We start from the raw sequence: 17618 nt of genomic DNA on the forward strand, positions 1-17618 counted from the left end.
ACCCTCATTTTTATGGTTGGGCTCTTGCTGCCCAGCCTCACTTTCTGCAACAGTTTCACAGTTTTCAATCTGGTCCTGTCCCTGTTTCTTTCAATGCCCAGGTTTTCTCCAAAACAGCCAACTGACACACATGCAATCACTATGCCCAGAACTGCCAGGAGAACTCCACCACTTCAGCGGCTCAAGTGGGCAGAAGCTGTCTTGGATGTGGCCTTGCCCGCTTTGAACCTCAAGATTCCACGTGAGGAGCCAGATGCTGAGCACTCCCCAAGAACCCCCTTTCCTAGACCAAATCTCCAACCGCAGCAGATGGCAGCACACACCTAAAGCGCCTTTGACCGGGACCTGACAGAACCCCCTTCTTGTTGTCCACGCTCTTGTCTTCCCATGGAATGGAGAGCAGAAAAGGACTCTCCAGTGTAAGGCCAGAACAGCCAGGTTTACGGCAGAGGCAGAGAAACTGCCCTATCCCTGCCTCCAGGATGGTGAGCCTGCTCCAGGATCCTTCCATCGGGCAGTTTGGGGTGCATTGTGTGGTTTTGTATCAATGTAGATGGCTTCCAGCGATGTTAACTTCCAGTGGTGAGAAGTCATGAGATTATGACCTTCTGCAACAAGAGTTTGACTTTGAATGGCCAAGGTTTTTATTCCCCTCCTGCTTTCTGCAGGTGCCCCCTGTTTTTCGAGACTCCTAGACTCCTAGAAGAGTTTGTGTCGGAAGGGGCCTTAAAGCTCATCTAGACAAGGTTGCTCCAAGCCCCGCCCGAGCCGGCCTCGAACACTTCCAGGGACGGGGCAGCCACGGCTTCTCTGGACGACCTGTGCCAGGTCCTCACCACGCTCACAGAGAAGAATGTTTTTCCAGAATCCCATCTAATCGTGCCCTCTGCCAGTGTGAAGCCGTTCCACCTTGTTCTGTCACTGCAGTCCCTCGTAAACAGTCTCTCCTATCCAAGCCTTCTTGGTCCTCCCTGTTGTGTTGCAAAATTTGCAAGTTGATGCTGTGCCAGGGCTGTGCCAGCAGCCAAGGGCTGACCCGGGTGCAGGACCTTGCGCTTGAGGTCTGTTGTCGCTGGCTTTGTTCAGCCTGGAGGAGGCTGAGCTGAGATCTCCTGGGGGGCTGCAGCTTCCTGCCAAGGGGCAGCAGCGATTTCTGCTGCGTGTGACCAGGGACAGGACCCCAGGGAACGGCTGGAGCTGTGTCGGGGGAGGGTTAGGTTGGATATTAGGAAAAGCTTCTTCCCCCGGAGGGTGGTCGGCCACTGGAACAGGCTCCCCAGGGCAGTGGTCTTGGCCCCAAGGCTGCCAGAGCTCGAGGAGCGTTTGGACAACGCTCTCAGGCACGTGGTGGGGTTGCTGGGCTGTCCTGTGCAAGGCCGGGAGTTGGACTGGATGATCCTTGTGGGTCCCTTCCAGCTCAGGATATTCTGTGATTCTAACTCTTTGGTTAACCCTTTGTCTCCCCATGAAGAGCTGGCAAAGCTGTTGGGGGTGGGGCAGAACAAGGGAAGCTGCCTCTATGACATTGTTGCTGCCTCTATGACATTGTTGCTACCTCTATGACATTGTTGCTGCCTCTCTGACATGACAATGGGAGCCCCAACATTCCGTCCCTGGAGACGCTCCAAGAGGAGCATCCAGACCTGGGTCCCGTCAACAGACCGGAGCGGCCGCCGAAGCTGACTGAGCATGGCCCTGTCAGCTCTGTGGCAGCGTTGTGTGAGCTGGAGCTCAGCCATAGCCCAGCTCCTGCAGCCATTGGTCTCTCGCGGAACCTCCTGCCCCACAGGTGAGGACAGACCCTGAGCCCGAAAGCCCCAGGACGCACGGCGGGGACAGTTACAGCCCTTGCTCCCCTGCCCCTTCCTCTCCTCCTCCTCAGTCCTCTGAGCGCCCGACACCCCCCGACTGGCATGTGACCTCCAGCGTTTGCTCTTTCTCGCAGGATCAGCCAACCTCGGCCAACAGCCTGGGCAGAAGCAGCAGCCCTTGCCAGCTCCCTCTGCCCCAGCAGCAGGTATGGCAGTCCCATCTGCCTTGGCCCCTCGGCATTCCCTGCCCCCCAGCCCCTCCAGCCTCCAGGCCTGCCCTGGCTCCTCCAGCCCTGCCGGCACCTCCAGCAGCCACAGCACCCCTGTCCCCCTGCCAGCTGGGGCACCTTGGCTCAGCACGGCACGGCAAGCAGCCCTGGCATTGCCTGGGCCACCTCTGTTCAGGCAAGATGGTTTAGAGGATCTTGGGGCCGTCGCTGCCATTTTGCCGTCCCCTGTGCAACCCCATGGCTGTGGCACAGCAGCTCACCCCGCAGGGATGGTCCCTCACGCAAGCTCCCACTCAGTCTGTGTTCCGGGCCGGTTCAGCGGGTGCCCCAGGAGACTCTCCCAGCCCCGAGCCTCCCCCCCAGTCTGCCTTCTCCCCTGTGCACGTGTGCCAATGGCTCCGGGCAGTGACTGCTCCAACCCCCACCCGTATCTTCTGCTCGGCAGGGACACGGACTCAGTTGCCTCCACTAGCCCCCTTGGCAAGCAGCCATGGCATTGCTCCTCCATCAGGCAATGCCCTGGGGGGGGCCCGGGGCCGCAGGAAGCCCCTGGCCCCAGTCCCACCAGTGCGGGACACGCAGCACGGCTCAGCCAACCCCTCAGGGACGCTCCTGGGCAGTGGCAGCCCTCCAGACACCAGCGTCCCCATGGATGTGGACACCACCCCAGGTCTTGACATCAGTCTGGCCAGCGACGTCAGCATGGACGAGGACAGCCCGTCAGGCCGTGACCTCTCCTTGGCCAGCGACGTCAGCATGGATGAGGACAGCCCGTCAGGCCGTGACCTCTCCTTGGCCAGCGACGTCACCATGGATGAGGACAGCCCATCAGGCCGTGACCTCTCCTTGGCCAGCGATGTCACCATGGACGAGGACAGCCCGTCAGGCCGTGACCTCTCGCTGGCCACTGACGACCCCATGGATGGTGGCTCCCGCCCAGGCAGTGATCACGTTGCGAGCTGTGACATCTCGCTGAGCAGCGATGTCCCCATGGATGAGGACACCTTCCCGAGGGGTGACATCTCCCTGCCCAGTCACAGCACTGCCAGCCACCCAGGCCCACTCCACGGCCAAGCCATCGGGGCCCCTGGGGTGACTCCAGCCAGTGAGCCTGTGCTGCGTGGCAAGGTCCTGCTGGAAGGGACTCGGAGCCACTTGGATTGCTCCCAGGGAGCCGTGGGCACCAGCCAGGATGGTCGCAGCAGCGTCCCCATGCCCACGGACCATGCTGGCACCAGTGGCACCAGCCCCCAGCCCAAGAACGCCTCGCTCTGCCCACCCAAGAAGATGCCGCCCACTCACCGCAGTGTCCCCAAGCCTTCCAGAGCCGTCCTGAGCACGGGACACTGCAAGGCGGGCGGCACCAAGCCTCAGGACCCTCAGCAGGGTGCGGGCACGAACCTGCCACCGCCTCAGAGCAGCATGTCACCAAGCAACATCGCTCTGAAAAGGCGGGGCACGAAGAGGAAGAGGGGCTCTGAGCCAAGCACTGGGAGCAAGTGCAAGGCTCCCGCAGCCCGGGCTGGGGCAGAAAGTTGTTGAGGGACAGATCGTTTGGGGATCTGTCCCAGGGGGAGGGACAGATCGTTTGGGGATCTGTCCCAGGGGGAGGGACAGATCGTTTGGGGATCTGTCCCAGGGGGAGGGATAGATCGTTTGGGGATCTATCCCGGGGGAGGGACAGATCGTTTGGGGATCTGTCCCAGGGGGAGGGACAGATCGTTTGGGGATCTGTCCCAGGGGGAGGGATAGATCGTTTGGGGATCTATCCCAGTCTGAGGGAGGGAGGGTGTTGATGTAGATATTGATGACCGTTTTCTTGTGGTTATCAATTAAAAGATTTTATTGCATAAGCTGTCTGTGTCTGCATGGAATGGGGAGGGAGTGCAGGGCGGCAGCGGGAAATGGTCCCAAGCAGATCCGCCAAGGCTGAAAGGGCTCCAAGGGCACCCAAAGGGCACTCCAGGCCTGAGTCAGTGCCGGAGGTGCAGGCATTCATGGAAGGTCCCCTTCCTCTGGGGAAGCAGCCCTTTGGCGTGGGAGCCAGGACAGAGGGGTCCGTGCAGGACTCACGCACACGGCCCCACCACCGAAAACAGCCCCAAGCACAGCCTGGGCACCGTCCTCCCACTCTGGGGCTTTAGAAGGCTGCTCCCGCTGCTCCCAGTGACCTCACCATGTCCCCAGTCATCCCACTGCAGCCCCAGACAGAGCTCCCCCAGGCTGCCCCGGGGCTGCATTGGGCAGGGGCGGTAAGGGAGAGGGAAGAATGTGCTGGGAACCCTAATGCAGGGCCTCACAGAAGTGCAGGGAGACGACATCCGTAGATCTCTGGGAGGCAGCACTTGGAATGGATGGAGCTCTGTCGAGGGGTGGATGGCGAGCCACTCGGCGGTTGGTGGGTCAGGATCAAAAGGCAGGCCGGGGATGGGGGCACTGCGGAGGGCACTGCGGGGACACCGCAGGCCTCCTGAACAGCAGCAGGATGGGGATGAGAGCTCCACGGGCAGCTTGAAGCTGCCTCCCAGTCACAGTGCCTGTCTCTCGTGGGGCATTCAACTACCCTGAGAGCAGCTGGAAAAGCAACACAGCCAAGCACAAAGAGTCCCGGAGGTTCCCAGAAAGCAGTGGCGACAGCTTCCCGACCCAAGGGGGTGATGCCTCTCACAAGCAATGCCGTGCTGCTCCACCTCATACTAACACACAGGAAAGGCCTTGTTGGAGATGGGAGGGTAAGGGACAGCCTTGGCTGTCGAGACCATGGGACTGTGGTCTTCTGAAATTCCAGGTATTGGGAAACACATAAATACCAGGAGACAGAGGAGCTAACTAAGAAGGATAAACTTTTATTCCAATGAAAGGGAGAGTTCACTGAACAAACCTCAGTGAGGCCTCTCAAGTCAGTGGAGGTCGCAGCCCCCTTTTATCCCCTTTGCCCGGAGCGCTGCTCCCTCCCCAGCGTTTCTCCCCTGGCTGACATACGCCGGGGTTACAGGCTTCCCGACACGCCTGCTCTGTGTCCCCCATTATGTCCCTCGGAGGGGGCTGGGAAGGTCACTGGTGCTTTTCAAAATGGAGGCCACAGCACACTTCAAAACAGAGGACGTGGCCACCCGAGACCTTCTCTGCTGCTGATCGGTCCCCCTGTCTCTGGGCAAAGGGCACCACTTGGTAGCCAACAATTGAACCACCAGTAACTTACTGCTTCTTACTGCGAACTGCGACTACCCTACAAACTTTGCAAGCACCCTTTCTTCTTCCTAAGAGTGGAGCTGAGGACTGGGGGAGGAGGAAGCAGGGCAGCATGGAAGATCAGAACACGCACCTCAGGAGAGCTGACTTGAGCCTCTTCAGGGATCTTCTTCCTTCGTGTCTGACGTCCTTTTTTCCCCTCACTCGCTGCTCTAACCCCACAACCTGATTTGCTGCACACCCTGTCTCCTAAAGCACCGCCCAGCTAGTCTTTCTTGATGGGCCGAGCTCCTTGTTTCCCTTTGCCCTTCTCCGAATGCCAGGGAATGGGAAGCACCCTCATTTTTATGGTTGGGCTCTTGCTGCCCAGCCTCACTTTCTGCAACAGTTTCACAGTTTTCAATCTGGTCCTGTCCCTGTTTCTTTCAATGCCCAGGTTTTCTCCAAAACAGCCAACTGACACACATGCAATCACTATGCCCAGAACTGCCAGGAGAACTCCACCACTTCAGCGGCTCAAGTGGGCAGAAGCTGTCTTGGATGTGGCCTTGCCCGCTTTGAACCTCAAGATTCCACGTGAGGAGCCAGATGCTGAGCACTCCCCAAGAACCCCCTTTCCTAGACCAAATCTCCAACCGCAGCAGATGGCAGCACACACCTAAAGCGCCTTTGACCGGGACCTGACAGAACCCCCTTCTTGTTGTCCACGCTCTTGTCTTCCCATGGAATGGAGAGCAGAAAAGGACTCTCCAGTGTAAGGCCAGAACAGCCAGGTTTACGGCAGAGGCAGAGAAACTGCCCTATCCCTGCCTCCAGGATGGTGAGCCTGCTCCAGGATCCTTCCATCGGGCAGTTTGGGGTGCATTGTGTGGTTTTGTATCAATGTAGATGGCTTCCAGCGATGTTAACTTCCAGTGGTGAGAAGTCATGAGATTATGACCTTCTGCAACAAGAGTTTGACTTTGAATGGCCAAGGTTTTTATTCCCCTCCTGCTTTCTGCAGGTGCCCCCTGTTTTTCGAGACTCCTAGACTCCTAGAAGAGTTTGTGTCGGAAGGGGCCTTAAAGCTCATCTAGACAAGGTTGCTCCAAGCCCCGCCCGAGCCGGCCTCGAACACTTCCAGGGACGGGGCAGCCACGGCTTCTCTGGACGACCTGTGCCAGGTCCTCACCACGCTCACAGAGAAGAATGTTTTTCCAGAATCCCATCTAATCGTGCCCTCTGCCAGTGTGAAGCCGTTCCACCTTGTTCTGTCACTGCAGTCCCTCGTAAACAGTCTCTCCTATCCAAGCCTTCTTGGTCCTCCCTGTTGTGTTGCAAAATTTGCAAGTTGATGCTGTGCCAGGGCTGTGCCAGCAGCCAAGGGCTGACCCGGGTGCAGGACCTTGCGCTTGAGGTCTGTTGTCGCTGGCTTTGTTCAGCCTGGAGGAGGTTGAGCTGAGATCTCCTGGGGGGCTGCAGCTTCCTGCCAAGGGGCAGCAGCGATTTCTGCTGCGTGTGACCAGGGACAGGACCCCAGGGAACGGCTGGAGCTGTGTCGGGGGAGGGTTAGGTTGGATATTAGGAAAAGCTTCTTCCCCCGGAGGGTGGTCGGCCACTGGAACAGGCTCCCCAGGGCAGTGGTCTTGGCCCCAAGGCTGCCAGAGCTCGAGGAGCGTTTGGACAACGCTCTCAGGCACGTGGTGGGGTTGCTGGGCTGTCCTGTGCAAGGCCGGGAGTTGGACTGGATGATCCTTGTGGGTCCCTTCCAGCTCAGGATATTCTGTGATTCTAACTCTTTGGTTAACCCTTTGTCTCCCCATGAAGAGCTGGCAAAGCTGTTGGGGGTGGGGCAGAACAAGGGAAGCTGCCTCTATGACATTGTTGCTGCCTCTATGACATTGTTGCTACCTCTATGACATTGTTGCTGCCTCTCTGACATGACAATGGGAGCCCCAACATTCCGTCCCTGGAGACGCTCCAAGAGGAGCATCCAGACCTGGGTCCCGTCAACAGACCGGAGCGGCCGCCGAAGCTGACTGAGCATGGCCCTGTCAGCTCTGTGGCAGCGTTGTGTGAGCTGGAGCTCAGCCATAGCCCAGCTCCTGCAGCCATTGGTCTCTCGCGGAACCTCCTGCCCCACAGGTGAGGACAGACCCTGAGCCCGAAAGCCCCAGGACGCACGGCGGGGACAGTTACAGCCCTTGCTCCCCTGCCCCTTCCTCTCCTCCTCCTCAGTCCTCTGAGCGCCCGACACCCCCCGACTGGCATGTGACCTCCAGCGTTTGCTCTTTCTCGCAGGATCAGCCAACCTCGGCCAACAGCCTGGGCAGAAGCAGCAGCCCTTGCCAGCTCCCTCTGCCCCAGCAGCAGGTATGGCAGTCCCATCTGCCTTGGCCCCTCGGCATTCCCTGCCCCCCAGCCCCTCCAGCCTCCAGGCCTGCCCTGGCTCCTCCAGCCCTGCCGGCACCTCCAGCAGCCACAGCACCCCTGTCCCCCTGCCAGCTGGGGCACCTTGGCTCAGCACGGCACGGCAAGCAGCCCTGGCATTGCCTGGGCCACCTCTGTTCAGGCAAGATGGTTTAGAGGATCTTGGGGCCGTCGCTGCCATTTTGCCGTCCCCTGTGCAACCCCATGGCTGTGGCACAGCAGCTCACCCCGCAGGGATGGTCCCTCACGCAAGCTCCCACTCAGTCTGTGTTCCGGGCCGGTTCAGCGGGTGCCCCAGGAGACTCTCCCAGCCCCGAGCCTCCCCCCCAGTCTGCCTTCTCCCCTGTGCACGTGTGCCAATGGCTCCGGGCAGTGACTGCTCCAACCCCCACCCGTATCTTCTGCTCGGCAGGGACACGGACTCAGCTGCCTCCACCAGCCCCCTTGGCAAGCAGCCATGGCATTGCTCCTCCATCAGGCAATGCCCTGGGGGGGGCCCGGGGCCGCAGGAAGCCCCTGGCCCCAGTCCCACCAGTGCGGGACACGCAGCACGGCTCAGCCAACCCCTCAGGGACGCTCCTGGGCAGTGGCAGCCCTCCAGACACCAGCGTCCCCATGGATGTGGACACCACCCCAGGTCTTGACATCAGTCTGACCAGCGACGTCAGCATGGACGAGGACAGCCCGTCAGGCCGTGACCTCTCCTTGGCCAGCGACGTCAGCATGGATGAGGACAGCCCGTCAGGCCGTGACCTCTCCTTGGCCAGCGACGTCACCATGGATGAGGACAGCCCATCAGGCCGTGACCTCTCCTTGGCCAGCGATGTCACCATGGACGAGGACAGCCCGTCAGGCCGTGACCTCTCGCTGGCCACTGACGACCCCATGGATGGTGGCTCCCGCCCAGGCAGTGATCACGTTGCGAGCTGTGACATCTCGCTGAGCAGCGATGTCCCCATGGATGAGGACACCTTCCCGAGGGGTGACATCTCCCTGCCCAGTCACAGCACTGCCAGCCACCCAGGCCCACTCCACGGCCAAGCCATCGGGGCCCCTGGGGTGACTCCAGCCAGTGAGCCTGTGCTGCGTGGCAAGGTCCTGCTGGAAGGGACTCGGAGCCACTTGGATTGCTCCCAGGGAGCCGTGGGCACCAGCCAGGATGGTCGCAGCAGCGTCCCCATGCCCACGGACCATGCTGGCACCAGTGGCACCAGCCCCCAGCCCAAGAACGCCTCGCTCTGCCCACCCAAGAAGATGCCGCCCACTCACCGCAGTGTCCCCAAGCCTTCCAGAGCCGTCCTGAGCACGGGACACTGCAAGGCGGCGGCACCAAGCCTCAGGACCCTCAGCAGGGTGCGGGCACGAACCTGCCACCGCCTCAGAGCAGCATGTCACCAAGCAACATCACTCTGAAAAGGCGGGGCACGAAGAGGAAGAGGGGCTCTGAGCCAAGCACTGGGAGCAAGTGCAAGGCTCCCGCAGCCCGGGCTGGGGCAGAAAGTTGTTGAGGGACAGATCGTTTGGGGATCTGTCCCAGGGGGAGGGACAGATCGTTTGGGGATCTGTCCCAGGGGGAGGGACAGATCGTTTGGGGATCTGTCCCAGGGGGAGGGACAGATCGTTTGGGGATCTGTCCCAGGGGGAGGGACAGATCGTTTGGGGATCTGTCCCGGGGGAGGGACAGATCGTTTGGGGATCTGTCCCAGGGGGAGGGATAGATCGTTTGGGGATCTGTCCCAGGGGGAGGGACAGATCGTTTGGGGATCTGTCCCAGGGGGAGGGACAGATCGTTTGGGGATCTATCCCAGTCTGAGGGAGGGAGGGTGTTGATGTAGATATTGATGACCGTTTTCTTGTGGTTATCAATTAAAAGATTTTATTGCATAAGCTGTCTGTGTCTGCATGGAATGGGGAGGGAGTGCAGGGCGGCAGCGGGAAATGGTCCCAAGCAGATCCGCCAAGGCTGAAAGGGCTCCAAGGGCACCCAAAGGGCACTCCAGGCCTGAGTCAGTGCCGGAGGTGCAGCCATTCATGGAAGGTCCCCTTCCTCTGGGGAAGCAGCCCTTTGGCGTGGGAGCCAGGACAGAGGGGTCCGTGCAGGACTCACGCACACGGCCCCACCACCGAAAACAGCCCCAAGCACAGCCTGGGCACCGTCCTCCCACTCTGGGGCTTTAGAAGGCTGCTCCCGCTGCTCCCAGTGACCTCAGCATGTCCCCAGTCATCCCACTGCAGCCCCAGACAGAGCTCCCCCAGGCTGCCCCGGGGCTGCATTGGGCAGGGGCGGTAAGGGAGAGGGAAGAATGTGCTGGGAACCCTAATGCAGGGCCTCACAGAAGTGCAGGGAGACGACATCCGTAGATCTCTGGGAGGCAGCACTTGGAATGGATGGAGCTCTGTCGAGGGGTGGATGGCGAGCCACTCGGCGGTTGGTGGGTCAGGATCAAAAGGCAGGCCGGGGATGGGGGCACTGCGGAGGGCACTGCGGGGACACCGCAGGCCTCCTGAACAGCAGCAGGATGGGGATGAGAGCTCCACGGGCAGCTTGAAGCTGCCTCCCAGTCACAGTCACTGGCTCTCGTGGGGCATTCAACTACCCTGAGAGCAGCTGGAAAAGCAACACAGCCAAGCACAAAGAGTCCCGGAGGTTCCCCGAAAGCAGTGGCGACAGCTTCCCGACCCAAGGGGGTGATGCCTCTCACAAGCAATGCCGTGCTGCTCCACCTCATACTAACACACAGGAAAGGCCTTGTTGGAGATGGGAGGGTAAGGGACAGCCTTGGCTGTCGAGACCATGGGACTGTGGTCTTCTGAAATTCCAGGTATTGGGAAACACATAAATACCAGGAGACAGAGGAGCTAACTAAGAAGGATAAACTTTTATTCCAATGAAAGGGAGAGTTCACTGAACAAACCTCAGTGAGGCCTCTCAAGTCAGTGGAGGTCGCAGCCCCCTTTTATCCCCTTTGCCCGGAGCGCTGCTCCCTCCCCAGCGTTTCTCCCCTGGCTGACATACGCCGGGGTTACAGGCTTCCCGACACGCCTGCTCTGTGTCCCCCATTATGTCCCTCGGAGGGGGCTGGGAAGGTCACTGGTGCTTTTCAAAATGGAGGCCACAGCACACTTCAAAACGGAGGACGTGGCCACCCGAGACCTTCTCTGCTGCTGATCGGTCCCCCTGTCTCTGGGCAAAGGGCACCACTTGGTAGCCAACAATTGAACCACCAGTAACTTACTGCTTCTTACTGCGAACTGCGACTACCCTACAAACTTTGCAAGCACCCTTTCTTCTTCCTAAGAGTGGAGCTGAGGACTGGGGGAGGAGGAAGCAGGGCAGCATGGAAGATCAGAACACGCACCTCAGGAGAGCTGACTTGAGCCTCTTCAGGGATCTTCTTCCTTCGTGTCTGACGTCCTTTTTTCCCCTCACTCGCTGCTCTAACCCCACAACCTGATTTGCTGCACACCCTGTCTCCTAAAGCACCGCCCAGCTAGTCTTTCTTGATGGGCCGAGCTCCTTGTTTCCCTTTGCCCTTCTCCGAATGCCAGGGAATGGGAAGCACCCTCATTTTTATGGTTGGGCTCTTGCTGCCCAGCCTCACTTTCTGCAACAGTTTCACAGTTTTCAATCTGGTCCTGTCCCTGTTTCTTTCAATGCCCAGGTTTTCTCCAAAACAGCCAACTGACACACATGCAATCACTATGCCCAGAACTGCCAGGAGAACTCCACCACTTCAGCGGCTCAAGTGGGCAGAAGCTGTCTTGGATGTGGCCTTGCCCGCTTTGAACCTCAAGATTCCACGTGAGGAGCCAGATGCTGAGCACTCCCCAAGAACCCCCTTTCCTAGACCAAATCTCCAACCGCAGCAGATGGCAGCACACACCTAAAGCGCCTTTGACCGGGACCTGACAGAACCCCCTTCTTGTTGTCCACGCTCTTGTCTTCCCATGGAATGGAGAGCAGAAAAGGACTCTCCAGTGTAAGGCCAGAACAGCCAGGTTTACGGCAGAGGCAGAGAAACTGCCCTATCCCTGCCTCCAGGATGGTGAGCCTGCTCCAGGATCCTTCCATCGGGCAGTTTGGGGTGCATTGTGTGGTTTTGTATCAATGTAGATGGCTTCCAGCGATGTTAACTTCCAGTGGTGAGAAGTCATGAGATTATGACCTTCTGCAACAAGAGTTTGACTTTGAATGGCCAAGGTTTTTATTCCCCTCCTGCTTTCTGCAGGTGCCCCCTGTTTTTCGAGACTCCTAGACTCCTAGAAGAGTTTGTGTCGGAAGGGGCCTTAAAGCTCATCTAGACAAGGTTGCTCCAAGCCCCGCCCGAGCCGGCCTCGAACACTTCCAGGGACGGGGCAGCCACGGCTTCTCTGGACGACCTGTGCCAGGTCCTCACCACGCTCACAGAGAAGAATGTTTTTCCAGAATCCCATCTAATCGTGCCCTCTGCCAGTGTGAAGCCGTTCCACCTTGTTCTGTCACTGCAGTCCCTCGTAAACAGTCTCTCCTATCCAAGCCTTCTTGGTCCTCCCTGTTGTGTTGCAAAATTTGCAAGTTGATGCTGTGCCAGGGCTGTGCCAGCAGCCAAGGGCTGACCCGGGTGCAGGACCTTGCGCTTGAGGTCTGTTGTCGCTGGCTTTGTTCAGCCTGGAGGAGGCTGAGTTGAGATCTCCTGGGGGGCTGCAGCTTCCTGCCAAGGGGCAGCAGCGATTTCTGCTGCGTGTGACCAGGGACAGGACCCCAGGGAACGGCTGGAGCTGTGTCGGGGGAGGGTTAGGTTGGATATTAGGAAAAGCTTCTTCCCCCGGAGGGTGGTCGGCCACTGGAACAGGCTCCCCAGGGCAGTGGTCTTGGCCCCAAGGCTGCCAGAGCTCGAGGAGCGTTTGGACAACGCTCTCAGGCACGTGGTGGGGTTGCTGGGCTGTCCTGTGCAAGGCCGGGAGTTGGACTGGATGATCCTTGTGGGTCCCTTCCAGCTCAGGATATTCTGTGATTCTAACTCTTTGGTTAACCCTTTGTCTCCCCATGAAGAGCTGGCAAAGCTGTTGGGGGTGGGGCAGAACAAGGGAAGCTGCCTCTATGACATTGTTGCTGCCTCTATGACATTGTTGCTACCTCTATGACATTGTTGCTGCCTCTCTGACATGACAATGGGAGCCCCAACATTCCGTCCCTGGAGACGCTCCAAGAGGAGCATCCAGACCTGGGTCCCGTCAACAGACCGGAGCGGCCGCCGAAGCTGACTGAGCATGGCCCTGTCAGCTCTGTGGCAGCGTTGTGTGAGCTGGAGCTCAGCCATAGCCCAGCTCCTGCAGCCATTGGTCTCTCGCGGAACCTCCTGCCCCACAGGTGAGGACAGACCCTGAGCCCGAAAGCCCCAGGACGCACGGCGGGGACAGTTACAGCCCTTGCTCCCCTGCCCCTTCCTCTCCTCCTCCTCAGTCCTCTGAGCGCCCGACACCCCCCGACTGGCATGTGACCTCCAGCGTTTGCTCTTTCTCGCAGGATCAGCCAACCTCGGCCAACAGCCTGGGCAGAAGCAGCAGCCCTTGCCAGCTCCCTCTGCCCCAGCAGCAGGTATGGCAGTCCCATCTGCCTTGGCCCCTCGGCATTCCCTGCCCCCCAGCCCCTCCAGCCTCCAGGCCTGCCCTGGCTCCTCCAGCCCTGCCGGCACCTCCAGCAGCCACAGCACCCCTGTCCCCCTGCCAGCTGGGGCACCTTGGCTCAGCACGGCACGGCAAGCAGCCCTGGCATTGCCTGGGCCACCTCTGTTCAGGCAAGATGGTTTAGAGGATCTTGGGGCCGTCGCTGCCATTTTGCCGTCCCCTGTGCAACCCCATGGCTGTGGCACAGCAGCTCACCCCGCAGGGATGGTCCCTCACGCAAGCTCCCACTCAGTCTGTGTTCCGGGCCGGTTCAGCGGGTGCCCCAGGAGACTCTCCCAGCCCCGAGCCTCCCCCCCAGTCTGCCTTCTCCCCTGTGCACGTGTGCCAATGGCTCCGGGCAGTGACTGCTCCAACCCCCACCCGTATCTTCTGCTCGGCAGGGACACGGACTCAGCTGCCTCCACCAGCCCCCTTGGCAAGCAGCCATGGCATTGCTCCTCCATCAGGCAATGCCCTGGGGGGGGCCCGGGGCCGCAGGAAGCCCCTGGCCCCAGTCCCACCAGTGCGGGACACGCAGCACGGCTCAGCCAACCCCTCAGGGACGCTCCTGGGCAGTGGCAGCCCTCCAGACACCAGCGTCCCCATGGATGTGGACACCACCCCAGGTCTTGACATCAGTCTGGCCAGCGACGTCAGCATGGACGAGGACAGCCCGTCAGGCCGTGACCTCTCCTTGGCCAGCGACGTCAGCATGGATGAGGACAGCCCGTCAGGCCGTGACCTCTCCTTGGCCAGCGACGTCACCATGGATGAGGACAGCCCATCAGGCCGTGACCTCTCCTTGGCCAGCGATGTCACCATCCCATGCTTGTCTGACGTGAATCTCTGGGGCGTGGAAACCCTCCTCTTCTTCTCTGAAGGGCGGTAGTCTGTGTGCTGCACAATCTCTACTTAATATTTGTTTTCTTAGCTTTAATATAATTGCTTCAACACTGCTTCCAAATACTGCACTATGTTTCTAGCTATAATTATCTACAAGGTGGAATAAATAACTCTGCTTAAAGTATTTTAGTATTTACTATTTTATTATTTTAATAATATTTATTATACTATTACTATCTATTGCTGAAGATATATAACATGTAATAATGTATTATAAAATATTACTTCTATATTATATTTCTATATATATTTCTATATTTCTATATATATTTCTATATATATATTCTATATTTCTATATATATTTCTATATTTCTATATTATATTTCTGTATATATTTCTATATTTCTATATCTATTTATATATATATATTCTATATTTCTATATATATTTCTATATATTTATTCTATATTTCTATATATATTTCTATATTTCTAATAATATTTCTATATTATTGTAACTATCATCTACTTAGCTAAATCATTCACTCAGGTCTGAGAAGGCGTGTCGAAAACAAGGATGCCTTGGCTAATAAACGCAGTGCTAGTCTTCCGTTCTGCTTGAGCCAGGGCCATAATCCAACGCCATCATTGCCAGAGTGCCCTGAATGCTTGTCTGACGTGAATCTCTGGGGCGTGGAAAGCCTCCTCTTCTTCTCTGAAGGGCGGTAGTCTGTGTGCTGCCCAAACTGGCTGTGGCAATCACAGCCCCGCCATGTTGATCTTCTCTGCTCTCTCTGCCTCTGTCGGGTTTGGTCCCGAGCAGCCCGGAGCATGAGAGCCTGCTTGGAGCTGGCTTTGGAGGGCCCTGGAACTGCAGTATTCACTAAGACTTGGTCACAACGTGCAGGACTTGTTCTCTCCCTCTTTCTCTTCCGCAGTGAGCGGTCACAGTCTGTGTACTGCACAAACCGGCTGCCAAGGTTGTAAGTTCCCCGCACAGATCTGCTTGGCTCCCTCTGCCTCAGCAAGGTTTGCTCCTGAGCAGCCCTGGGAGCGGGAGCCCACCGGCAGATCCTCTTGGAAGGCCTTGCAGCTGTGCTATCCCTAGGACCACGGTCACGACTTGGAGGACCAGTTCTTCTCTCTGAAGCGTCCTCATAGTCTGTGGTGTCCCCAGAGCAGCTGCGGAGATCCCTGCCCCACAGAGGGAATCTGCTCCGGGACCGCTCCCTGCCAGTGTCCTTCATGCCCTGCCAAGAGAGCTGTGGAGAGTTCCTGCCCTTTTCTCCTGAAAGGATCAGAGCAGTGGGGAACCCCTACAAGTTCTGGGACAGGACAGTTTGGGGCCTCCAAAAGACTCTTTTGGAGGGCTACTAAGACCAAAAGGCCAGAGGCGCACAAAAGGGATGGATCCAGGTGGGATGCTTTGAGAGGGAGCAGCTTTGTGGCTGTGAAGAAAGGTGCGGTGTGTGAGGGACAAAAGAGAAATGCTGAGATCCCAGAAAGAAATCCACTATTCCTCTGATGCCCTGACCCATGACCCCAAAGTTACCTTAGTCCTACCAGTCAGAGCCTGTGGTCCAACAGAGCCCGCCTGCTTGCTGCTGGTCACACACTGACTGAGGAAGGAAGGGGCATGTGATGGTGCCAGTGAGGAAGAAGCCCTTTCTCCAATTCTCAGATCAGAGCATCTGGAGAAAAACAAAAGAGTGATCTCAGTTTAGAGCTGTTGTTGCAACCTCCTCTGGGGTTCAGTCATTTTCTCAGAGAGGCTTCTATGACAGAGAGAAGACTTAACCAAGGACACTAATGGGAAACTCAGCTAGGGTCTTCCCACCAAGTTTGCCTCTGTCCCAACAAAAACCTCATCTCTATACCTCCCACAGCCTCCATTTCATAAATTCACAGACTTGTTTGGGTTGCAAGGGACCTTTAACTTTATCTTGTTCCACCCCGCTGTGGTGGGCAGGAACACCCTCCACTATTCCAAGGTTTCTCCAAGCCCTGTCCAACCTGGCCTTGAACACTTCCAGGGATGGGGCCCCCACAGATGCTGTGGCAACCCGTGCCAGTGTCTCAGCACCCTTACAGCAAAGAATTCCTTCCCAATATCTAATGTAAACCTGCCCTCTGTTAGCTGAAAACTGATAGCCTTCATCCTGTCACTACATTCCCTGACAAATGGTGCCTCCCCATCTTTCCTGGAGGTCCTCTTTAAGTCCTCTTATCTACAAGAGTCAACATCAGAGACCAGGCAAGTAGCAGATTCCATCCGGGCCGCAGCCGGAAGCCCAGTAAAGGACAGACACGGAGTAGTTCAGATTTGACAGCACTGAATGATGCAGGTAGTAATTTCATTTGATGAGAAAAACACTCCGGAAGGTGAGAAGCACAACTGCAAATGAGGCAAAGGAAATGTATTCTGAACCTATTTGAATCCTGGTTATTACCTGGCATAGAACAGCAGGTAGGCTTGCTGCCTGAGAACTGTGTCAATGGAACACAGCTGCACAGATTCATCGTCCATCCGGTACCACAATCCATTGCTGGCCTGTAAAAAAAAGGCAAGGATCTCTCCATGGTTTCTCTCCAAAAACACAGGTAGGAAACTGCCAAACCGAGAGCATGTCAAAACAAATGCAGTCCAGCCACTAAGGAGGCCTTCTGCCCCAAAACTTTGGCTGTCAGTAACACTGACAGGAAAGTTTATCTTCCCCAGCACACATTTTTCCCCATTGGGAAGGAAGTTGCTCTTTTACCTTTGTGTAGCAGAAATAGTGTCCTCCATGACAGCTGACACCACTGTGCACCAGGACAGCATATAAGGAGTAGAGGAGTGCTTCTCCATCTGCCTGAGACATGTATGGGCGAAGATCCAAGTACTCCGGATACTCTACAACCTATGGAGAGACCAAGAGGGCTCAGAAATGACCCTGGTCTGTGACATGAAATAGCCTACCAAGGGCAGGGGCCAGTCCAGGGGTATCAATACATCTCTGGGGCTCATGAGCACTTGGTTTTCCATAAAGCAACATAACATCGTTTGGGTGGCAGGAAACCCTTCTCAGTCAAAGCAGCCCTATCAGAGCACAGTGCTTGCCTGCCTTCCCACAGGAACTTTCCACTCCCCAGAAGGGACCCCAAAAAACCCAACACAAGCAGCTTGTGACAAGCATACTGCTTTAGGAAATCTGCTTCTTGAAGAGAAAGCTGCACACCAATAGTGTACACACCTTGCTGATCTTGCCACCAGTGAAGCAGTCAAACCTCTTCAGACACACAGTGAGAACCTTGGGTGCACAGTGGACAGTGAACCTCTTAGTGGCGGCAACATTCTTCTCACACCTTGAAACCAAGCACAGAGCACAGCGCTGAAATGCACCCTATCTTCCACCAAGGCAGTCAGACAGCCTTTCTTGTCTCGTGCATCCTTATGCTATTTTAAGGCAATTCGGTGCCATATTTAAAACAAACAAACAAACAAACA

General features: G+C 57.2%; 1 protein-coding gene and 1 long non-coding RNA gene across 3 annotated transcripts in view; both read right to left on the reverse strand.

Moving 5' to 3' along the window:
- The window catches only part of LOC135404424 (class I histocompatibility antigen, F10 alpha chain-like), a 538949-nt gene that overhangs the window by 262846 nt on the left and 258485 nt on the right, over window positions 1-17618 (reverse strand). The gene's annotated exons all lie outside the window — the stretch shown is intronic.
- Window positions 15582-17077, reverse strand: LOC135404515 (uncharacterized). Its single transcript, XR_010425706.1, has 3 exons — window positions 16891-17077; window positions 16582-16682; window positions 15582-15822 (listed from the first exon to the last, which is right to left on the reverse strand). It is a non-coding gene; the product is annotated as an uncharacterized LOC135404515 (long non-coding RNA).

Source organism: Pseudopipra pipra, chromosome W (genome assembly GCF_036250125.1).
Source record: "Pseudopipra pipra isolate bDixPip1 chromosome W, bDixPip1.hap1, whole genome shotgun sequence".
Lineage (NCBI taxonomy): Eukaryota > Metazoa > Chordata > Aves > Passeriformes > Pipridae > Pseudopipra > Pseudopipra pipra.